The sequence below is a fragment of the Eucyclogobius newberryi genome, unplaced genomic scaffold (assembly GCF_026437365.1).
Source record: "Eucyclogobius newberryi isolate DKJ021-1_F unplaced genomic scaffold, fEucNew1.0.hap1 SCAF_13, whole genome shotgun sequence".
NCBI classification, from domain to species: domain Eukaryota; kingdom Metazoa; phylum Chordata; class Actinopteri; order Gobiiformes; family Gobiidae; genus Eucyclogobius; species Eucyclogobius newberryi.
The window spans coordinates 7075158-7101259 of record NW_027315757.1 but is presented as its reverse complement, the minus strand read 5'-3'; the positions used below and the strand labels follow the sequence as shown (position 1 = coordinate 7101259).

Sequence of the window (26102 nt, the reverse complement as noted above, 5' to 3'; positions counted from 1 at the left end):
GCTGGACCATGAGTGTCGCCCCCTGCAGGACACTCTGTCCGCTCTGGAGAGCAGCTTCAGTGACAGACTGATCCACCCTCGCTGTGTGAAGGAGACGTTTCCCAGGTCTTTCCTTCCTGCTGCTGTCAGACTTTATAACAAACACTGTTAGCCCTGAATACCCCTGCAATAATGTCATATTCATGTGCATATAACTGATGTACGTGTGGTAGTACTTTCACGCAAGAATGCAGACACTCGCAATGGCTTCAGCCATTGCACATTATCTAGTTATAAGTATTATTTTGTCTTACGCTAGCTGTTTTTTTATTTTATTTTTTATCTTTATTTTCCCCCTCCATTCCTTATTAAGAAATGAGAAACCTCTCATTTCTTTAGGAATGTCTAAAGGAATTTTTGTTTATAAGAGTTTTGTTTATAAGAGTTCTTCTATTAAGAGTGTTTTTTAAACTTCCTATAAGTTATCTGTCCTTTTCCTCTGTATCCACCTGTGCAACAATAAATGCATATCTTATCTTATCTTCTCTTCCCTTATTTTCTGAATGACCCAGGCCAGGGGTGTCCACACCTTTTGAGCTTGTTGGCGATCTACCTATAGATTTATGTGTATATTTTATTGTTATTAGAGAGACCTAAGAATGAACTTGCCTCGCACGTAATACAGCAGATTATTTTGAAAAATGTAGCCTTGTGTTCACAACTAAATGGTAGAAGTTCAGGATTTTCAGCACCCTACCTCTTCTATTATATTTGCGACAAGCTCCATGGTAACCTTAATGGGGAGGGACTTGATACTTCGAGAAAGTCTGGTTTCCAATGCATGATTTTTTGGTCTAAGCTTTATGGATGTCACAATAGAACATGAGGGGAACAGCAGCTGAAAGACAGAACACAACCTCACTGTGTGATGGTTCACTCGATCACACATGGCTCCGACCAAAGATTGTCCGAGCAAACATCTGGCTCAAGGCTCCGTGTGGTAAAGTCACTAGAGTTTTACAAGTTAGCTGAGGCTAGCTGCGTTGGGAAAAGTTACTAAATGAATATGAAATGAGGAGTTAAGGTCCTGTTCACAGTAGAGCTCCTCTGGTCCACTCTGCAACCAACATTCTAAAGTATCTTAACAGGTTTGATATAAATCGTGGCTCGTCTTTAAAAAGAATTGCACCTTTTTACTGTCACTTGAACTCCAGACTATAATCTTTTTATATAAAGTGACGGGGCTTTGGGACGACCCCCAGGGCCTACTATGTCACTTGCTGCTTGTCTACATGGAAGTGTGTGGTGTTTTTGTGTGTGCAAAATGACATTAAACATGGCTAGCCAAGTTACAGGTCAGATCCGTGGAAAGGCCACCCCGCTCATAGTAACCATGCAAGTATTATTTGTAATAAAACTCCTGTAATTGTTAAATGCTAGAGGGATGTGTTTAATGCCATACTGGGGAACATCCCATGCAAAGTATGATCATCTCCTTGGACACAGTCACGTGGCTTCATAGTGCACCTTTTAAAATGATGCAAATCAACAAGACAAGATAAAGAATGAAAAACTACTTGAGAGAATGGAAATGTCCAGAATGAGTCAACATCATGCCATGTTTCAAAGCTCAAACATGATTCAGCGTAATGTGAGCCCCGACTGTAGTTCACGCAACAATTTACTTTTCCATTTGGTGCTTGTACTTCAAGAGCCTCCAGCGATACTCAAGCTCTTTTTGACTCGGGAAGATGCACATGGCTTTGTTTGGTGTATTTTTTAAAGCTTCTTTGGTCTTTGTCCGCATTCTAAAGAGAAACCTTGTACTTTTTCACTCAAATGTTTTTCTTTGGCGGCACAGATCAGATAAGACCTCATTTAAAAGTTCAGTGCTCAGAATGTGTGAGGATTTTCCCGAAGTGAAAATGAATTGCTTTATTAAACTGATGTTAAAGGGTGCACGATGAGCAGGGAAATGGTCCTTTTCCGCCAACACTGACATCGTTGCGTCACATCCTCCTAATCAAGCTCCATCAAAGTACTTGTCATTCTTTTAAAAAGCGTAGCAGCTCTAACAGCGTTTCACTAAATTATTACCCATGTTATTCCCTTTTATCACCTCTTCACCTCCTGTTGCGCCATAATTAAGATGAGCTAATTTGATTCTGCATCATTAATATCCACTCTGACTTCCTTAAACAGATCTTCTGCTGTTTTTAAGGCCATAAATCATCACCGGACTCGTTCTGAGCATTTCTGCCTCAAATCACTGCGTGCCTGGATTAGTATGAAGAGTTTGGTGTGAAGGACAAATAAAATGTCTTTAGTCAACCAAGAATTTCTTTTGAGACTGCAGCCCTAAATAATTAAACTAATAATTAGGGCAAAAAGATTATTTGCATTTCCCCCATAAAATCCTTCAGTCAAATTCTGCATAAAAACTTCAGACTATTGTTTAGATCTGTACAAACATGCTTTGAAATACAAGCACGTCTCAGTTGCGCATGTCAGTACATGGACCTGTTTCAGTCTTTGTGTTCAAATCTGAACTTTCGACAGAATACAAATGTATCATAAATCAAAAATCTAATCGCAAACGCAATTGTCAGGAAAAATGTGTCATGGAATCAGACATACGCCGATGCTATTCCTTAACACATTGAGAACACAATTCAACTTAGAATATGAAACGACACAGAAAGATCAGACATTTGTATGGCATGCATGGGAGAAAACGCGGGGACTGTGTCAGCCAAGCTGTTGTAAGGAGCCTGGCTGACCCTCCTGCGTCTCACCCCGTTTTTTCCCATGCTGGTTGGTTTTATTAGATATTCTAGAATAGGCGGGTCACATTTCTCATTGGTCAGCTTCACATCAAGGCACTTGGTATTTTTCCGTAGAGATCAAGCCTTGGGTAAACATTACCCAGACTCCTCTGGGTTATCACCCCCCCTAGGGTAAACATCCTTTGGCCCATCTTTACGACCCCTTCACAAATGCAGTTTGTCACACACCCGTTCTTCTCTTAGAGTAATGATGCAGATAAAATATCACTATTATGCAGATAAAATACATGACAGAAATGTAATCATATATTCACATTTTATCACAAAATGGCAAATGGATATTTTTCCCAAATCGTGCAGCCCTTCTAATAAAGGATAATGTTTGTCCTTTAAAAATATTAAAAACTGAACCATTTAATTTCAAACTCTTTGCAGCTCACTGCATGTATTTGTTACTTACTGTACCTAATGCATTTATACCCTCCTAATTATTCACTGTAATGAGGTTATAAGCAACTTTTCACAACTTTCAGAGACCATCATTTAATCACCCACTGCACTGTTCACTTTCTGCAATAGGTAAATTCAACTGTAATTTTGTGCACATTTTTTAAAAAATCTTTTAGTTTTAGCAGATTTCAATTGCGCTGATTAACACCTTGTGCTTGAACATGGAGTTCATTATGGACACTGCGTGGTTTGCACACAGACTGAACACTGCTCGAGTCCAGATCGAGGCGACTGTTCTTCCCGATCACTCCTTCTCAGGTACTCTGCATTGCTGCCGAACCCAAAGGCGGTCACTGGGGTGAACTCCAGCACGTGGCGGCCGAGCCGTGCGGGCAATGCCAGAATAATGGAAAATCCAGCCCCTCCCACGGAGAAGGGTTCTAGAGCCCAAACTGTGCGTGGAGGTGAGGCCGACTATATCTAGTTGATAACGCGCAACCTCTGGCTCTTCCCCCGCAAGTGGTGGATCCTCAGGAGGATGGGCCTCGTGGGGAAAGACCCACCCACCCCAGGCCTGGCTCCAGGGTGGGGCCCCGGTAGCAGCAGCTCTTGGTCTAATTTCGACCCCAAGAGCTGCTTTAACGATATATCTGTTATATATATGTTACATGTATGTTATATATCTGTACTGGAGCAAAATCTATTTGACTTTGAAGATCAAAAATATTACATACAGCTCCTTTTTAATCATTGAAGGAGCTCAATGAAAGCCTTTCTATTTTACTAATTTTATTTAGTTGGAAAAACCTAAATAAAACTACAAAATGTATTAACTTAATTTTCTCCTGATCATGAGTTTTTTTTTTGCAAAGCTTGTACATAGTCTTCACACCTCAGCATCTGGCTACAGGATGGAACAGGCTTCTATATTTAATGGAGACACCATTACTCAGGTGGACACATGTTCTTATGAAATGTGGTTCAATCAGGAAGTGCTCGCGGCTAACTTTGGCCTTTGAGCCTTCAATGGTGGCTGTGTCGCTAAAGACTAATGCTTTACTGTATCATTTTTCTGAAATGACATAGTCAAACTTTGGATGTGTCTGTCAACTTTATTTGAGAACAGTTGAATGTAAAATGGTTATGCAACAACAGCTCTGGTCAAATTTTTCTTCCCTCTTCTCTCTTGTTGTTCCATGCCAATGTTTTTGTTAAAAATGTGTCCATATGTTTACTGATTAGTTGTTTAATGCTATCTTGAAGCATTCTGACTTGCAGTTTTCCATGTATGATGTTGGCCTTGCATGGAATATTATATTATCTACAGTATAGCATTAAACAGTATTTTAACAGTATTTTAACAGTATATTTAAACAATATTGCATTTTTTTCAATTACTGTGTTAGCCCGTTGATTGACAGCTGCTGCTGACGGAAGGAAACATGGCCCGGGCTGACTTTATAATCTGGATAGGAGCGGACATTTGCCCTTGGATTACCTCATTGCCTCTTCTCCAGACCCAATTGGGCATCGCGGGGCCAAGCGGGTCCGAGCGCCCCTCAGCGGGTCAGAGCGGGGCCTGGAGAGGTCGCTGGCTCAAGGCGGTGCCTAATGCATACGTGCATGTATGCATATATATAATTCATATAAAATCTATTCAAGACCCATTTACACAGTTAGTCAAAAGCACTTTTTAATTGATTATTAGTTACTCTTTAAAATACTGAAAACCACAGTAGTCAGGCGTTCCCTCATCAGGATTGGTGTTGGCCCTCCATCCATTCCCCGACATGCTAATGCTAGCCACACAGTTGTAGCGAACTTGATTTGACGCAGAAAATGCTCAGATTAACCTGCGACAAGTTGGCCACTGTCCAGGGTGTACCCCGCCTAAGGCCCGAAGTCACTGGGATAGGCTCCAGTCACCCGCGACCCCGAAAGGGAACAAGCGGTAGAAAATGGTTGGATGGATGGATGCTCAGATTAAGTCTGGCATCGAGTTACAGATTTAAAATGAATACATCCCCAGGTATGTTTTTGATGAGGGGTCAATGTCACGGGGTTAAACGAGAGGAAAAGGCCACAAATGATAAAAATGATGTTGTTTTTAGACTTGATGTGTCACAGAACGGTCCTCTTTAGCTCCCATTGGCCGTGCTGTCTGCTGGAACCAATACTAAACAGCTCTGCCTGTCGGACAAAAGCCCCTGTCATGACGGACATGCAGCTCACACTCTCTTCACTTCAGCTCCGTCAACATGAAATAACTAGTACTCACTGGATTATCTCTGCCATTATTATGTACAAATAATACGCCGTGGCATTTAGAGCTAAACATTGGAGTCATCTCATCTTAAATTGCACTTGCACATCTTCCGCGCAGCAGCACTCTCCTCCACATTTTAGCTGCTTTACATAAGCTCTTAAAAGTCTTATCTAACTGCGGCACTGAAAGGATCATAAAACCTACTCCAAGACCAGGAGATGATGCAAATATTAATGGATACTAAAACTAGTCCTGAAACTACATACACGTTTGAGCAGGCGGTGTCAGTACTACGAAGTGTCGTGAACTTTTTCAGAAGTAGCACAACCACATGGTAAAAATAAAAGTAGCGCTATGTAACTTAAATCATTCCTCTATAACTCTGCTACCCGGAGTTCAAATCTAACTCGAATATACATACATACAAATGGTGAAGCCAATCCCTCTTTTTAAAGTAAATCTCATTTTTTTTCATGATACTTATGTCGTATATCTGCTTTCCTCTCTAGTAACATGTAAAATAGGATGTTTAGTGTCACTGTAGTGTTACCACAAGCACAAACGATCAGAAAGCTCAACTTAAAGTGCCTACGACGGGTTGGACGACGCATTGAACTAAAATGCTGTTAAAATGTGTATATTTTAACATGTTTACCTTTTTAAAATCACAAAATGACTACCTATCACTCTAGGAAATTACAGAGTAACCACACCATTTTCAATTTGACGAATACAAATATGAGGGCACCTTTATTTTGTTGAATTGTTTAGAATGTAAATGTTTTTATTTTGTGTAAATGATGCATAAACTGGATTGAGTGTTCCTTGTGTGATGTCATTTCCTACAGACTCAACTTTTCTCCACAAATACCTACTCAACTAGTGTAAAACTATAATTTATATGTACAACAGGTATAAATACACCAGATAAAGTCTAAATTAGAACATGTAAAAACCTGTCATAGGCACTTTAAAGTCAGTGAGCCTTTAGCGCAGATGCTCGTTTTACATGCTAATTCTCATCTAAAATCAAACACCCAAAGCTTTACACATATTCCCCTCCAGAAACATTACACAGTGCACTTTTTAAAGAAGGTAATATCATTTTTGTGGTTGAAATTAACGTTCTAGTTCCTGAAATGATGATTATATGATACAATAACTTCTGATTGCACCAAAGTCATCGTCTGATGTCACTTCCATTCAACATTTTTAATTAGTCCAAGCTTTATCTTGGTTATGAGCTCTCACCAGAAATTGCTTCTATTTATCAGCCTTTGTGTCCATCAGATTCATTTAGATCCTCATCAGACCGTTCATCTACCTCAGAAGGCCTTCTCTGCACCTGACCTTTCATTCGTCAACTTAATGTTCGCGATAAATGTTCCATCTTCCGATTTTCCACTTACAGATTGCATGGGCCTTGTTGGTAACCCTGGTTTTCTCCTCCCGAGTCCTCCACTCGTCTTAAGTTGTTCCAATGAATAAGCACGAGTAGTTTGAAGGGTGCTCAATATATTTTGTAAAGGTCAGTGTGAAGATGATCGTGAAGTCTTTTTCACCTTTGTCCGGAAGTTGCCATCATGATTGTGACCCTTTGTATTAGTCTTAGTTCAGCCGATATTGACAGAAAATAAGTTGGGTGCAGTGCAGTTTTAGTTTATTTAATATTGCATTTACATTTTTCTATGGGCTCTTCCAAACACCGACATTCTAAAGGCTGGCACTGTTTCATACAATAGCTCCAATACATTTATTTTATTATTTTTGTTGACAGAAACTGACCAGAGTGTGAAAAATATAATAAAAAAATGACCATCTAAATGTTCAAATAAGATAAACATAACTATTTATCCACGCATGTCAATATTCATGTTTTTAGTTTGCAGCCTCATTAAAGTGAATGGAGTAGAATGTTTATAACGGTACCAGGCATGTATTTTAGACACGTCAGTCCTGGAATAGTCTTTAACTTAATGGTTATTTTCAAGGTTTATAATGTAAAGTCAGAAATATAAGGTCTTTTTTGCTCTTTTTTGCAAATGGACTGTAAAATCAAACACAAATTTTCCTAAATATTACTTTGTACCCTTTTCATTTATACCAATTTTGGTCTGTTATTTAAGTATTTTAACATGTTTCCAATATTATCCTTTTAGTGTTGTCACAGTACAAACATTTCAAACTTGATTTTGATAATAAAGTATAGACTCGATACTGATTTCAATAGCAAAAGTGTAATTATAACGTTTTGTAGACAAAACACTGTCATTTCTAACACAAAACAGCACCTTTTTCTGTTCATAATGACGTCTTGTATTAGTTCTGATGAAACTCGAGCTCATTTTAAAACTGTTTATGTTTTTTCAAATACTATCTTATTTTCTTGACTTTAGTATCAGGTGTAATGACGTATGCTTGTCAAAAGTATCAATACTTAGATAGTAATCGATACTAAAACTAGTATCAAATCTAGATTTGCATTATCACTACATAAAAACAGTCTTTCCTGAATATTTTTAGAGACGTGTTACGTTAAATTACAGTCCATTGTCATTTCTAATAAACATTGTGATGCCACTCCCCTTTTCATAAAGCTTATCTCATCCTGGTCATTGCTCGTGGCGCAAACAAGGATCACGATTAAACGGCTTTGCATAAAAATATTTCATCTCTGCAGCTGATTTTCTGTGAACGAATGTTTCCTCTCCTCATGGGCAGCGTCCCGCGGCTGGAGGGGAGGGTGTGAGTGACGGTGTCAGACAGCTGCCACGGTGCGTCACAGCTGGGAGACTTCACTCTTCTGTAACGCGCACCTTAGCCGTAGAGCCAGGCACTCGCGCCCGCTAACTGTCATAAGCCCACATCAATTAAGAAGCCACTAAAAGCATGCAAGCTTTTAGTCGTGAGCTGTAATTTCAGACGGACGGCAGAAGCCTATAGCGCTGAGTATTCACAAGAACATGTGACGTGAACGCAGCGTCGTCTTCATCATTTCAGAGCGGTTATCAGCATAAACCACGCGCTGCCGTCTTCCTCTTCAATGCCACGGGTTCTGTTGAATTCTGAAGTAAGTGTAGCAATAATCCACGTCTCAGAAAAGTGTGGGCTCACGGCAAATTTGCATAAGTTTCACAACCTGGTTTCCCAGCATGCGTAGACAAAAGGGAAGTGGCTGTGCATCGCTCGTTCTGCTCCGACTGGCTGGGTTATGGTGATAAGTTTATTAAAGATGCATGAATTTCTGATGTGTTAAAGTTGCTGTATTGACTCACCTTGGCACGGCTTCAGCAGCTTGTTGTTGTTTTGGTAAGTTTTGTGCTGGGGTTTTACTTTTTCATTTATTTTCTGAACTATATTTTATAGCAATATTTATGTTTTAGGGGAAATCAGAAGATGCATTGCTAAGATGTTAGATGTTAAAGGCGCAATGGACGATTTTTCGGCGATTTGAGAATGCAGGAGGAAGTGCGCATGCCACTTCCCCGTGTGGACTGATACAACACACACGTGCGTTTGTTTATTAGCGCAACGGATCGCATCGCATCTCTCGTCTCCCGTAGATTTCTGTCCACTTCTGCGTCAGCTCGAACTGTCTTTCTCCGTCTTCATTTTGCCCCGTACACTGAGGGAACTATATTATGATAGATCCATGCGCTTAGGCACGCGGAAACGTGGGGACGAGTCTGACGCGGCTGCAAGTGAGCGGTAGGTGCGTTTTATGATTGATATGTGGCAGGACTAATGATTTATCCACGCCACGAGGAAATATAATTTTAAAAAAATGCTGAAAAAAATCGTCCATTCCACCTTTAATCTATTTTACTTTTCACAGTTCTTAAAGTATTTGAACTTTTGATCTTGAAATAAAAATGTCTAATAAAATAATAACATAAAAACTATGAACAGAACCTGCAGTGGGAACAGGTCTGACTTACTGCCGGCAATGCGAACACAGCTCCTCCGCACTTTTCAAACTTTAAGCCGCTACTGTACGATGCGCCTAATTTATAGATTCTTTCTGGCTAACGGCCACTGGGGGGCACTCTAGCAGGAAGCGCAAGTGTTTGACACACTGTGGAAGAAGAGGTCAATGGACAGTGGTCACTGTCCAGAGGAAACGTCACAATCTCTTTATTTTAAGCTTCAAAACACAATCAGACTCATATTCAAGGAGAAATGAGTCTAATGAGGAAGTGAATCTAGACGCAAAGACATGCTGAGCGTGGATATGTGATATACGGCGGTCTGCAGTTTAGAACCTGCTGCATTGAAATGAGGTTTTCTTGGCCCGACCTGACCCACGAGTCAAAAGACAACCCTGCATCTCTACCGTGGACCATATTTCTGTGTAAATATCTCATGTTACAACGTAACACTCACTCGCTAAGTACGAGCTCAGGAGCAGATGAAGCAGATGTGAATGATGTGCACTTTGAGTTGTCAAATACAGTGATACATTTTTGCAACAGAATTCTAACCATCTTGTCTCATTTCTAAACTCCATTCCTCATAGATGTATAATCTCAGTTCTCAGACCAGCGCCATCTTCACTCTAGTGAACCCCTTTAACATTTGTTACTATCAGCTCCTGAATGAATGAAGGATTTACATAGTTGAATGAAAAGTTTGATATATTATTAAAAATTGCTCAATCAAGATATTCAAATTATCTCTATCTGGTTGTTTTTACTCAATTCTAGTTAATATCAAGTTAACATACCACATTATCCAGCTTGAAAATGAATATCTGCTATTCTTGCTAGATTCCAAACCTTCACCGTAAGAGCATTTTACACTATTACTATTTAGGGATGTCGAGATGATTCGGTTAATTGATAATCGTGATTATTCTGGTCACAATATAATCATAACGAAAAGAACCTAAAAATAATAATTGTGACAATTTTCAAAGCAAAATTAGGTATTTTCAATGTATAATATACAAAAATTAGACCTAAATGTTAAGAAAATGAGTTATCTGTCTGTTTTTGTCACATTTAACTTTATTTTGTCTTTCAGAAAGTTCATTGTGTAAATCAGACCAGAGGAACCAAATAAAATGAAAGATTTCACTGTTCTTTGGTCACAGTTTCAATAATGGTGAATAACTCTATCATTTGATACCGTTACATCCCTATTAATAACATTACAACTTTTTCCCCCACTTTGCATAAAACCCATTTTAAAGGTTGAGCAAAGCAGGAGGCTTCAGCAGAGTGTGGCCATGGCCCTGAGCACTGTGCAGTTGCTCTCATTTCCTCCTTTAATAAATAACGATTAAGCGGCCTGTGAGCTGGCACGATAAGTCTCCACGAACAGATCTAGAGTGTCTTTCCAGAGCGTGTTCCTCCGCTCTCGAGACACTTTCAGACTGTAGACGTTAAAACTGTTAGAATGTGTGTTTTGGCCTTTAGCGGAGCATTAGCATCCAGCGGCTAAGATGACAAGCCAAAGTCAACTCGTAGCCAAATATAGGTTGTAATTTTATGCCTTATTTTTCCAGAGATGTTTCAACAAAAGGGAAAAGCAGACATTAAGGCGCATCTAACGGTAGCTTGGGTTTGTGGTTATGGGTTTAATATAGGTCGGTGTGTGAGGATGTTGTAGTGGAACTAAAGTTCACCATTCAAGCCATGTTGTAATACAGATTATAACGCGTGATTTAAGTTATTTGAGCTTAAGCTGAGAATTAATAAGATGCATCGAGTGAATATGTCATTATTTGGGATAATAGTGTATGTTCAGGTCACAATATAATCGTAAAAAATAATGATCGTGACCATTTTTGAAACCTAAACCAATCTAAATGTACATAACTTTTTTTTAGCCCGCTGTTTTTCTCACATTTAACTTTTTTCTTTTTCTGAAAGTTGAATTTTAAATAAACCGTGATGTATTTTTTCTCTCACATTAATCGTAAAACTAACATTTTATATCGTGACATCCCTAGACATTATTCATATGACATAAAACAAACAAAAATAGGCCAGGATGTTCTCAATGAGTACTAGAACTTAATCATATCAGCGTCAATTCATTTTCATTATATTTTTCATTTTCTTTCTGTCTTAACATTTTACATATACATATATACATTGTGTATATATAGCAGCAAATACAAACATTTCTACACAACTTTGAGCGTTTTCCTTTTCATTTCCTTTCATGTAGATTATGTTTTTACTTTTCTTTACGATTGGACTGATCCCTTCTTCTCGAGCGTTGAACATTATCTGTGGCTTTAAATGTCTCATTCATTCAGCGAAGTGTTCATGTAATGTTACTGATATTGACGAAGAAGACTCTAAAAGCCTTTCTGGATAGTTCAGTTTTTAAATGTAGTTTTGATGTTTCTTATCTTTTACCTACAGTCGTCATGTTGTGCTAAGAATAATGACCTTTTACTGCTGCTAGAGCGTTCTGACAGTCAAAGAAGTTTGGCCTTGGCATTTTAAGAAAGTTTAATCTGTTTTAGTTTAAAAGATCCCTCTGACGGAGCACTTTATAAGTCCTACACCTCAAAGCTTCTCCCGGCAGGACATGTCCAAGTGTCTGGGGAGTGAGTGCGTAGAGAGCATGTGCAGTCGACTCTAACCTCGGGGAGTGAGCGCGCAGAGAGCATGTGCAGTCGACTCTAACCTCGGGGAGTGAGCGCGCAGAGAGCATCTGCAGTCGACTCTAACCTCGAGCAGTGTGCGCGCAGAGAGCATGTGCAGTCGACTCTAACCTCGGGGAGTGAGCGCGCAGAGAGCATCTGCAGTCGACTCTAACCTCGGGGAGTGAGCGCGCAGAGAGCATGTGCAGTCGACTCTAACCTCGGGGAGTGAGCGCGCAGAGGTTAATGCCCCGGCTCAGCTGCTCTCACATCCTGTTTGATTCGTCTTCTCACCTCCAGCGGCTTCCTGCGCTCCACTGCGGCTCCGGCTAATGCTACACCCGCGCGCACACGCACACACACACGCACACACACACACGCGCACTCACACACACGCACTCACACTCACACTCACACAGCCCTCTGGCAGTCAGCGCTTTGTTTCTTGCACTTATTTTTCTTATTTCCTCGTGGCGTGGACTGCCGATTAGTCCAGCCACGTATCAATCATAAAACGCACCTACCGCTCACCTGCAGCCGCGTCAGGCTCGTCCCCACGTTTCCGCGTGTCTAAGCGCATGGATCTATCATAATATAGTTCCCTCAGTGTACGGGGCAAAATGAAGACGGAGAAAGACAGTTCGAGCTGACGCAGAAGTGGACAGAAATCTACGGGAGACGAGAGATGTGATGCGCTCCGTTGCGCTAATAAACAAACGCACGTGTGTGTTGTATCAGTCCGCACGGGGAAGTGGCATGTGCACTTCTGCCTGCGTTCTCAAATCGCCGAAAAATCGTCCATTGCGCCTTTAATGCTATTGAAATGAAAAACAATGAAATGGATGATGAAAGTTTTATTTTCTGTAGCAGCTACAAACATTTTAATTTGGTTTTAAATACTTTCTATCTTCATAGTTTTGTCATTCTAGAAAATGATTTTAGTCAAATACGGTTTCTTTAGTTTGCATTGAGAAAGCTCAGTAACGTTGTACAGGGCTCTCCTGGTTCTACACTAGAAATGTGTTGGGACCAGTCGTTTTGTTTATACCGTTGTATAAAGACATGGCCTGTGCATCAATTATTTGACTCTAAAGTGGCGCGACGCGGCAAAAGATCTGAAAAATGTAATGACCTTCTGCAAAAACTACAGAGCCTTTCCAGCAAATGAAAAGTCAATTTAAATTGTCCCGTCATTACCAAAAATGTCACTCCTAAAACTTAAGTGAACTCACTCTATGCTTTCTCCTTACACTCTGAAAAACTAAAGTCAAATGTGACAAAAACAGCCAGATAAAAAAAGTTATTTACATATATGTCTATTTTTTGGCTGTATAATGAACAAAATACTTAATTTTGCTTCTAAAATTGTCACGATTATTATCTTTTGCTTCTTCTGATTATATTTTGACCTGAATGATCACGATTATCGATTAAGTGAATAAACCCGACATCCCTAGTGGCGTCAGGAGTCGGCTGATATAGTATTATGTTTGCATATTTTCATGATATGTGCAGATAACAGATAAATGCCTCCTAACCGACCTGCATTCATTATTTGGTGATCAGCTGTATTCTAATGCTTTTATAATGTTATATTAAAAACACACAATGCTGCCTTAAAACCCTTTAACATTAGTGAGCAGAGCGACAGTTGCATCGTTTTCCTGCGCGGGACGTGTGCGCGGGACGGGTGAAACTGAACCTGAGGGGTCAAAACCTCGAGCTCCTCATGATGCAGTCTGTTTTCTAATACAACTGCGAGATTGACTTCATTTGCATTCCAAGCGACAGCCTCTTCACGGTTAACATACCTGGAGACTGAGGCAGAAACTGATATTTAACTCTTCTAACTGAAAGTACGTGTGAAACTAAAGTGCAGCCGTTAATATGATGAAATATCATCTGGAGGGAAGAAGAAGAAGAAGTGCTTGCATCAGTGCGCTCTAGTCTAATGGTCATTTATCAGGAAACCGCTCCCAATGTAATGATTCCCAGCCTTATTACAGTTGTAAAAAAAAAAAAAAAGATTATTTAAAGATGATTCCGATCTTCTCACAGTTCCAATTTCCTCTTGTTTTCCCAGCCCGGGTTCGTGCACGTCGAGGTGTTGTCTGTATCTACAACCACTATTTGATGTTCCGTGCGTTAAACCGTTTAGTGAGGGCGTTACATAAGAGGCAAAGCGTGTTAGAATAGACACGTGAAGCCGCTCTGCATATACGCTTCTACCATTACGGCACCTCCCGGAGCGCCATGTGGAAAATGCAAATATTGTCCTTGGATTGACACGGGACAGGAGTGCGAGTTCTTTTCAGCACTTTTCAGCCGCAGCAGATGGACTCCTGTTGCATTTCATTTGTCCCAGCCATTATGTGCCCGTATTATGTGCTCTACTTGGTTTGGTGGAGGAGGCCAGCCCTTAACCGGGTTTACAGTCAACTCGTGTTTTACAGGAAGAGAAAAGGGCGCACGGTCAATCATTTCTCTAGATGATAATGATTTATCTGCACAACCAAATTAGATGGTCCTGAGCTTCCTGGTGCCACTATGAGGCAATTTAACAGTTCAAGAGGACTTTTATTCAGCCCATTTTTCATCTTCTGAACGGTGAAAATTACTTCAAATGGTGCGTATAAACAGGAAGCTGAATCTTCTGAATAATCACTGGACTGGGAGGCGGAGTGGCACTTGGGTTGTAACCTGACTCCGCCCAATGGGAATGGAGCTATTGTTTTATCAGTATGTTTTCATTTATACTTCCCAGAATAATTTATTGTTGAGAGATTATTCCAACAGCCTTTAGTCATTTATTTGTATTGCCGTCTGACTTTTGTAATAAGCAGTGACCGTGTAATTCCAGCATAGAAATATTTCGAAATGTAGTCATCATGTAATAAGCTGTGGTAGAAAAACATCAATTATTTTAGTCATACCAAAACAGGAAAGCGACTACACTTAAGCGTTAAAATTATTATTATTATCTTAATTTTTATTCTTTCAAAAATGTCGACTCTGCCCTAACTCACCAGGTTAATATTCAAATGAATCTCACGTATCGGGCCCAGGTACAAGAGACTGCACAGGGTTCATTTTGATAGCACTGCTGCTTTTATTCCGGCTTATCTTTAGTCATACATTACCAGTCATTAAGTGTTCAGCAGTGTACACATGCCTCCAGGATACTGTCCGCTGACCCGTTACGGTTAAGGAAGTGGAGTGTAGTCTGAAATCATTACTCGGCTTTCTCAAATCATCTCAATTGCCGGAAGCATCAAGATTGATTTCAATGGGACTATATAAAAAATAAAAATAATAATATTTTGCTAAATATCTTTTGTTTGCGGAGGCTTGAACATGCCTCGGCAGTAGTTTGATATTACCGTATTTTCTGGACGCACCTTTTTTCATAGTTCGGACCGGGGTGCGACTTATACTCCAGTGCGACTTATGTATGTTTTTTTTCTTCTTGGCTGATGCGACTTATACTCCGGTACGACTTATAGTCTGGAAAATATGGTAGTTATTTATATTATTGTATGACCGGTAACTGCATCAGAACCTTCAACTTTGCCTGAATAAGAAAGGCTTACCATGTTGTAGCTGCAGTTTTCTTCTGGTTGCATTTACCACGCATAAAAAGAAAGGGGGTGGGGGGATTGATGGGTTTACGGGGAAGAAAAAGGATTTAGCCGTTCCCACAGATCGAGGACAGCAGCACACACCACAGAATAGCCTGTTTTGCTGCGTGAAGAAGAGATGCCCTCATTTCGTTGTCGCTTTAGCCTGAAGCTGTGTTCCTCAGACGCATCACAAGGAGCAGGAGTCCTCAAAGTGCTCCTCTCAGCAGATTCTTCCTGATTTCTCCCTCTCCTCTCTTGATCTTGTCAGTTGTTTTGCTGCTCCTCCTCGTTCTTTTCCAGACCGTCGAGTCAGATGACTGTAATTAGGACTTGGCCTCTCATCTCCGCATCATTCCCTCTTGACACGCTACTGACGAGGTCTACTGTATTGAAAAAGGCGTCTCATTTCTGCCTGGGTTATTTCTGTACAGTATTCATGCAAATGGTTAGGTTTTATGAGTTCTCCTGGCTGGATTTCTTGACACATTTCTACATTTTCTACTCTTATCTTCTATAATTACCACATGAACCCTTTTGGTAACCAGTGTTGTACCACAAGGATCAGTGCTGGGCCCGTTGTGGTTTTACTAGCATCAGAGTTATTGAAGTATTGGCATGCATTTGCAAGTGTGCAATAACTCTGTACAACTGTAACTGATTAATAGGCATATTGATTGATACTACTATTGATGTTTACTGCCTTTTTAAAGATGTGAAAAATGCTAGTTAATTTTCTATTCATCTGTCGCTCACTTCCCTAATGCATTCTGAGCACCTTAATTATTCACTGCCATGAGTTTATAAGAGCTTTTTACAACTTTCAGAGCCCAAAGTGAGTAACGTCGCGGTGAAGCTAACGGCAACTAGCATGCTAATTGCCTGACCAGCCATTCCCAACATGTTTTGGCAGACTACTTATCAAAACTGTGTGTGGGTCTGGGGCTCGACCGCTGCGTTTCAATTTCTAGGATGGAGTTTAGAGCAGAGACAGAACCAATCAAATAAACCCAGAAGTGACGCAAAAAACACGATAGCCAGATATTACGTAGCCCATGTCAACAAGGCGTGTTCCGCGTTATCCGTTCTGAACGCAGAAAATGTCTCCTGAATTGCGATGACACCCTTCGTATAACCGCATCTAACGCACGTTCACCACGGCGAGTAGAGCGGACTTTCCTGATTGTTCAAACCGAAGCGAGAGCAGAAGTAAACACTCGGTCAAGAGCCGGGTCCGCCATCTTGAATGTTTTGGAACGGGGGTGAAGAGCTACTTCCGTATCTCAGTGTGACGCGTTAAAACCTCCGACTGGGATTGGATAGGTAAATGGATTACCGACGACTTCATTGACTCCGATTCCAGACCCTTACGCATTCGAACAGAATGTGGGCGGGGCTGGCGGGTCAGGCAAGCATGCTAACAGCGCTCCTCCTGCATTGCGGCGAGTAAAACGCTCCATAATCAGATGCTGACGGTGCATTACAGCCTCATTTCACCCGAGTTTATCTGTGCTGGGGCAAAACAGACTGGACATTATTACGTGACAGAAAATGGATACAGTCCCTCAACAATGTATATCATGTTGAAAAAAGGTCAATAGTCCGTCAGCTCCACAAACTATTTCCCACAATGTTATGCAATATATATCACTCGGTCAATCTACAGTTCCATTACCATCGTGTGACCGCTCTGTTAGTTTAGCACCGTTTGTCTTGCTTGCTTGGCTTGCGATTAGCTAATATTGCGGCCGATGCAAGATTTGTACTGCAATACTCAAAGCGACTTAAGTAAATATTGTTTATCATCATATCATTACACACAATTAGCACACATGTTATTAATCCAGCCCGAATGGAGAACCTAAAAAAACAACAACCGTCGTCTATTCCACTCCTATAACTTTGCAACAGAAAGACGCCCAGTACACTACATTTGTTGATTTTGGGCCTAAGCCACATGTATATTAACTGTTACGTCGTTGCCTGGTAACGGATGCCCCTCCTTTTTTTGTTCATTATATTATATATTTATATTCTCGTATCATTCCGAACAAAATCTAGATCTTTTGCCTCAGATTCATAGTTTACCGCTCGGTTTTGTTAAGTTTCCTAAAAGAAGACTGGCCAAGCAAGTAATGTCACACTTTGGACAAACGTCTAGATAGTGATTTAGTGATTTATCTTTTAATACTACAATTCAGTTCACAAGTGTACATTTGAAACGCGTTCAGGAGCATTTAAGAAAAGACTGAATTCTGAACTGCTAAACTAATCCTAGAATCCCATGCTTTTCAGAACATGTTTCGAGAGGTGGAAACTACAGGTTTAGCAGGTTTTGTATTGACCGGGCATTTAATTGTTTGCAAAAGACAATAATATTTAAAAAGCTTATTATAGACTGTATATCAACAATGGGGATGTCACGATCTCAAATGTTACGATTATTGTGAGAGGGAACACCACGATATAACCAGAATTGACACATATCAAAAGGGAAATCCTTCATTTTCATTCATTATAGTACGTTAATACATAAAAACACACATAAAAATCACCACACATTTACATTCACTTTTTGGGGTCCAGATTGAATAGAAATGGTGTAATTTTGACCTGGATAAACCCCATTATCAGCTAACCGAATAATCTTGACTTTCTAATCAACAAATTAATAATGTAGATATGCAAAATTAGAAGAAAAAAGTATATTTCCTATTAAATTAATGTGTGCTTAAAACAAACATGAAGTTCGTGAGCCGAGCCCCGGCAGCTGTCTCTAAGCATTATTTCTGTTTACAAGTGTTATTAAGCCCTGCTCCGCTCCTAACGTGGGCTCCTCCCCCTCCCGCGCAGCTCCTCCCCTCCCCTCCCGCGCCGCTCCTCCCCCTCCCGCGCCTCCTTCAAATCAGGCCGTGGAATTGCTTCTTCGGCTCAGTCCGGTCCCCATCGCCCTCTGCCGACGCCCCGCTGACACCAAAGGAGGTCAAAGTCATTCCAAACCCCCCAAAACACAGCCAAACAAAAGGGAAAACGTGAGGCCGCCGCCCCCATCTGTACCCCTAAAACCACACGGGACTAATCCGTATTACTTTCACATCTCAATGTCTGTTATTACTGCACTTTGATCCGTCGAGGAGAACAATCAAAAGCACTAAACTGGTTCATTTGTAAAGCTGCGAGACGGCCACAATACTGTCTAGGGATTGTACTGTTATTTAACTTTTTTATTGCTAAATGATACATGATACTATACATTCTTACTTGATACCAGTCTGTGTGAAGTACTGCGGTGTCAGCATTGCAATATTGAATGCACCTTTTGACAGTGACACCAACACAAATGCTTTTGCCTGAATGTATTGATCAAACGGCATCAAAATAAACAACTTAACAGAGAAAATCAAGACGAATTTAGACTGAAAAAGGAAAATATGTCAAGCTGGCTCCTCCAACTTCTATTCCACCCCTGAAAGTGTGTTGTAAAATCAGAATGAATCAAATTATTAATCACTTTATCTTTTCAAACTCGTAAGAAAGAAACATGCGAGTCATTACATTTAAGTAAGACTCTTTTTGAGGAGAACCGTTTCACTTTAGTCACTTTTTTGTCTGAAAATGCTTCTCTAAAACTGTGCCAGGGAAAAAAGATTTGTTAGAGCTACGAATCACTTGGAAAAGTTTAAATACCCACTTCTTATTTTCACTTTATTAGGTACCTCAGCTTTAATACAAATCTAAATTTTTTTCCACCAACAAGCACAGTTTAGCACATTTCTGATGGATTACAGTTATTTGTCCGAATATAGTCGTCAAAATAATCACCAAACAATCACCAAAATATATAACCAAAATAATCACCAAAAATAATACCCAAAAAATATCCCAAAAATATTTCCAAAATTAACCCCCAAATAATACCCAAAATAATTGACCAAAATAACCCCCAACCAATATTCATATATATAGATGTTTTTAATTTATGTTAAAATCACCCACCCCCAATTGCGATATACTGTACAGCTCTAAAACATGCAGCACAATCCAACTATTAAGTACATTTTGTTTTGTTTTTTTGATTTACCAATCACATCTACGACACACTTGACTGTAAAACTGATTCATGTCAGTATATATCCTCTGCCCTGTTCCTTCTGTTTGCTGTGAGCATGCTGTGGTGGCAGAAGCTCGTCCCGACTCGTGCCCAGATTAAATCTCCAAACATAATCCCTGCGCCGCCTTCACTGCAATCTACAAGTCCAGAGGACGCGTGCATCACTTCTTCTTTTTTTACGTTTCCATCTGTTTACTGGAAATAGTTGTAACCTCACATTCTTGGTGGTTTTCCCTCTTTTGTAACACAAAATGCTAAACTACACACATTACCTGGAGAATGTGGGCCAGTTTGGCTCTTAAATCGGGTCAAAAATAGTCAAATAATCTTTCATCGAAGAGAATTTCTAGTGCGTCACCTTTACTACCAACTCTAATATTGTAATAATGTTATTTCTTAGTATTATAAGACTAACAATGGCATCTGCTATCTTTAACATTTGGTTAGTTGCACAATAAGACCTTTTTAAACTGGTTTCCAAAGATCGATTATGACATAAAAAAAATTCTGAAATAGCATTTTAATTTACTTTTGGACATCATTTCAGTTATGTTAAAACACAAATGTACATACCTTAATTTAGTAATCAAATGGCATGGAAATGACAGCGACAAAGATTGCCTTCTTTAACGTTTTCATTTTCATAACTACACTTAATCCCGCTTTAATAAAACACAAACAAAGACTTCATTCACAGTTTATTCAAAAGGATTTGCAGGCTTGGTAACTATTTTAACTAATTTCCTAACATCTCATTTTTAATCTTAAGTAGTTGATAACCTGACTCAAGCTTGATAATCTATGTTCATTAAATTAAATCTTAGTTCATGCTTTATTAAGGCAAATTAAAGTGTACCTTATTTTCCGGACTATAGATCGCACCAGCCAAAAATGCATAATAAAGAAGAAAAAAACATATATAAGTTGCACTGGAGTATGAAATATGGTTGTGGTAAGTGTGAAAATAACAAATAATATTGCATATAAGTCGCTCTGGAGTACAAGTATATGTATTAAGTATATTAGTATAAATATAAGTATAAGTCGCACCCCCAAAACTATGAAAAACGGTGTGACTTATAGTCCGGAAAATACGGTAGTTATGAAGTGGTACACCGTAAATTTCTGTCAAATGCAGGACCTTGATGTTATTGCGATATAAAAGAGATGCAGTTGCCTTTTTATAGATGAGCATTATATTTAATTCAAGACGTTTGAGAGAGGTCTAGAGGATGAACTTCAAAGAATCAAATTTGGTTCATTTGAGTTCTGGAGAAAGAATAGGTTTGTTACAGAAAATATTTGAACCTTTTGCTGACCATTGAAGTGAAACGCACCCGGCGTGGTTCAGGCCCCGCCCCCCAGATGCGGCCGGAGCGTCGGCTCCACGCGAGCGCGCTGACGTTATCACGCTCGTGTGCGACAGCGATATCAGCGCTCTGGCAGCCGGGCAGGAGATAATCCCCCCAGAGCCGGGCCCCAGCCGCTAACAGACTCCCCCCGCTGCAATTGTGGCTCCGTAAGAGCAAAGGCACAGAGAGGCAGGGGCCGCCAGGGGCCACACGCACACAGACGGGCCTCAGTCCACCACACAATGCTGCGGTTGTCTCTCAGCAAAAGAAAAAGTGCCAAGCATGCAAATATTTAACTTCTCTTCTGTTCTTTTGCACATAGTGGCTGTGTGATGGTTTTATCTGCAACAGAGATCGCTTTGTTGGATCATTCTGATAATGTTTGACTTATAAATACAGGATTGGAGGTTCTCTTTAGCCCTGTTAATACCCAAGGGCTTAACTGTTAATGAGTTAATTAAAGCTGGACAATTATGAGAAAATGTGGCTTTTGAAAATGTTCTTTGTAACGATCTGATCATACTTTTGCAATCCATCTGAAATGTGCTCAGATGTGCCCGTCAGTGTCCTGAAGCGTTGCTCGAATTGTGACTAGACCATGAAAATAAACATTTAAGTGCACTTCCTTCTGCTTGATAGGAAGATAACCATGCAGATTTGTGCTTCTTTTCTTTTTTCACTTGTTTTGCCGCTTTTTTGACAGTTTTCTTCTACAAAATACTCAACATTCTACGTATTGTCCCATTAATAATGTTAGGTGATCTGATCCCTGTGACAGTCTGCTATTTTGGTATGGTAAGGTTTTAATGCAGCTCTATGGTCAAACACAGACCCTTTTCCCCGCCCACTCCTCCGATTGGTCTGCTTCTGTCGGCCTCTGCGTGAGTGACAGGTGGATTCAGCAAATTACAGTCAATTATGAACTTTGTGAAGATGTCAGTAACTTAATTTACCGCTTTAAGGTTAAACTCCTTCACTCGAATTAGGGCAAGACTATATGGCAAAGTTGCACAATCATTTATAATAATTTGATGTAATAATGATGACTTTGTTTTGCCTTTTGACCAATCAGATGTGACCTTAAACTCGCTGAAGGAGCCTGTGTTGTTGTTGATGTTATTAAATACATCTAACAAAAATACAATTATATTTAGATCCTAATTTCTATGAGAATAAAATGTTACAATTATATCAATTATATATCAATTATATCAGATACGACACCGTTTGCATCATCAACAACGACGACACCAAGTGTGAAGTTCATCAACAGCCGCGCAAGACGTCACCTAGCAACACACGCCACCAATTCTCCGTCAAATGCCAAGCCTCCTGCAGCTCTAAACACGAGCCGATGCCATTATTTCACTTTTTTTGTTTCAAATGCCAAATACTAAATACAGCAGCGTTGCATAAGCCGCGTCAGTTTGAGTTTTTCTTCTCGTGGAAAGTATCCAAGAAGATCGCAGGCATTCTGACAAGTCCCGAGCTTCTAAAGGCCCCGTCACACTATTATTAGCCCCGATTGTAGACGGGGTAATTATGGAGGGTTACCAGAGTTCAAACAGAGCTGACCGCCAAACAAGCCCTCACCTGACTGCTGGAGGGGCCGATATGCCTTTTTCGGTTCTGGAAAGTCAAGTTTTGTGCTGATGATGTACATTTTCTTCGCTTGGCCGGCCAAGACTACACTTTTTCTATATTTCCAAAGGCGCCACCGCGAGTTAAACCTTCCCTGTGTTTCTCTTCTAGTACAGGTCAGACTGCATGTGTATCTGCTCAGTTCAGGCAACAAACCAAAAAACTAAAATTGGTCCAACTGAAAACATGTCCAAACAGCCAGCGCGATGGGATTAGTTTGGCTTTGTTCATCGGCGTGTCCACCCCGGTGCTGGATGTACTGGGTTTAAGTATTCGAGTTTACGCTGCTTTGTTGGTTAGTTTCCACCTTCCAAAATTGGCTTTAACCGTTCTAAATAAATCAAGACGTATTAATCAGAACAGAAATGCACAGTCCATTCATATCAACAGGCTTTCAAGTTAACGAAGAAGAAAAGCACAGGTACAAGATGTTATCGATTTGTTTCTGAACTCGACAAGGACATTCAAAAGCAGCATGAGAGAGCCTCTTGTCTGCTCTTATCTGTTCACTCTGCGTTTGATCCAATTTGTTCAAAATATAGACCTTTTTTTAATACTATCCTTGCTTCAACTTATATTCAACGCGTCCTTACTTTTATCGACTTGTGAATATATTTCCTTGCTCAGGCCACAGTTATTTTATTACTTGGTTTACGGAGCCGCCGCACTTAAATTATTGATTTCTACAATATAAATAAAATAAATTATTCTAAAAAAAAACGTATAAAGTACCGCCGACAAGGCACAATAGCATTAAATGAAATATAAAAAGCGGTATTAAGTCAAAAGATAAGAGCGCGTGAAACAATTTTTCGTCAAAATCCTGCGTGAGTCTGTGATGAAAATCCGTAAACCAAGTAATAAAATAACTGCGGCCTTAGTTGTAAATGGAACTGCAATGAATAACTTTTCTTACAGACTCAAACTGTCAAAACATCAACTTTTATTCGTCTTCTGGTTCGCTCTTTCTTTTTTGGCTTGGTTTTTTGATGGTTTGTGGTAGCAGACCCGGGCTTGGGGCAGTCGACACCCAAGAGTTACAAAAAGTGTGTCCAATATTACGGTAGATCAATTCCAAACGACTGTAGTCTTTCTGTGACTACCAGAGGGAGTCTGAAAAGTGTCTCCTGGTCATTGAGTTTTGACAGCGTAGTTGGCAGGCCTGGACGGGTGCCAGCGTGTGGGTCAGCTCCTTTGGTGTTGTGGACAGGACCATTGTGTCTGACCGCTGCCCCTCCTCCAGGCAGAGCTCAGCCTCCCACAGCGCTCTTCTTTTAAGTTTGTTTTCAAGACGTTTCTTCGACAGCGCCGCGATCTCTCGTTCCCAGCCCACCTCTGGCTTTTCCACTAAACATCCCTCCCTCCCTCTCCTCTGCCTTCCCCTCTCCCATCCCGCGGTGAGCCCTTCTGTACGCCGCAGACACAGACCAGGCGGGATCACGCAGCGGCCCCGTCACATGTTGCTCAGGCCCACGTGGCCCCTGGGCTCTGTTCGGCTCTCTGCGCACCTCTCCAAAGTGGTTACAGCGTGAGTCAGCGATTAGAGCCACAGCTTCACGTACAGCTTAATGAAATCACTTGATCAGAACCAAGTGGCAATGTGCCGCTTACGTGTGCGACTGGCACAGTGGGGGGGGGGGTCAGAGGAGGGTCAGCGGGTGTGCTCTGGCAGGTCCACTTCAGCCACAACTGGTCAACATTTTCATTCTGTAGTGAGCACTTTACGTACTAGAAATAAGAGGCCAATTAGGCTAAAAATGTCATGCCAGAAAGACTTTTATGTTCCAGATAAATACATTCTGTCAATATTTTTATAATAGTGAAATGTTAACCTGTCATATGCACTCTAAAGTTCTTTGCGTGTTTGAATAGAAATGCAATACCGCACATTTTTGCATATATAAATGCAATACCGCACATTTTTTAAAATCAAAGTCATAGAAAAGCATCATCCCTTTTGACAAATTCTCCCACCAGATTTAATTTTGTCACCTAAAATATTTTGCCAATACTTTCCATCAGTATAATATTTTTAAAATATTTTTAAACTAAAAGCAATTTTTTTTTAAAAATAACTAAAACATGAATGAGTGGAGACTAGATCCAAGTTGCACTTTAAAATCCCAGAAACGGCATAAATAAACTCATGAAGCAATGACCGTTTTAGTTCAAATAAAATGTATAATTTCTGGTTGACTAAACTAAAAAGAGTTTTATTTGACCTAATCTTTTACTTAAATGAAAATGATTTTGAGTCTAAATTTTGGACTCTAAACCAATCCCTGATCAAACCTGTATATTCACCTGTGTGTTGTGTTGTCATTTGTATTTTCTGCCTGTTTTGTTTTATCTGAGGCTATCTTTTCTTGCTGTACCAGAAACAAATTCCACCAACTCGCTGTGTGGCCATTAATGAATGACTCAAACAATTAAAACAAACTCAAAATGATCACTGGGTCTCATCAAGTCGTGTGCCCTCGTGCCCTTTCACGGATGGGCACGGCCTGTAGCAGCTGGTCTTCTGCAGCGTCACTGGAGCTGCGATGGCTTAACACAAACTGGTCAGACATCTGCCTTAAGCTGGACAGACACTCTCCTCCACAAGAGCTGACGGCAGAGTAAAGGCGACAGGGCAAGATTGACCAAGCGGTGACGGAGATGTGTGATATGAGACTACCATGGCCCGTTTCTCTGGCGTAAAAAACAAGCGTCTGCACCTAAACTGCTCTCCGCTTGAATTATGCAGACGGCTCGAGATCAAAGAGGGCGACCGAGAGCGCCTTTAGCAAAGATGTCTCCTGTGAAAGTGCAAAGCAGTTCTTCACCACGGAGCTGCTGCAAACCAGATGTGACAAGGCAGATTAAGCCCTCCGCCGCCCCCTAGATCCCTCCCCCGTCGCCTCCAGAGTCGATATAGACACTCATGATTATGCAACAAATATATCAATCTGCATTTCTATCATTTCCTCTCTCAAAATGCATCTTTTTAGGTAGAATTAGAAACACCCGTGCCAGCACCCTCTTTTAGTTTAAGTTTAACGTCCAAATCAAAGTCTAACATGTCTAAACCAGGACCAAACTGTGGCTAATAACACATTGTTATTTTTGCCACTGTATTTTGGGACTGAGTGGATGAGGCTCACTGTTTCTTATGAAGCATGTTCTTCACTCATGAGGCGCGTTTCCACTGGTTCGTTTGTCGTGGCATGTTGCTGCTCTGTGTCACACTAGTGGTGGCATCAAGGGGTCTTTTGCAGTTAACTTTGCTCGATTTTGGTTGAGTAATCGATATTTTTGGTGTA

General features: G+C 40.4%; 1 protein-coding gene across 1 annotated transcript in view; it reads left to right on the top strand.

Annotated features, from left to right (window-relative positions):
• Positions 1–26102, top strand: part of grb2b (growth factor receptor-bound protein 2b) — a 45063-nt gene that overhangs the window by 4771 nt on the left and 14190 nt on the right. The window lies entirely within an intron of this gene.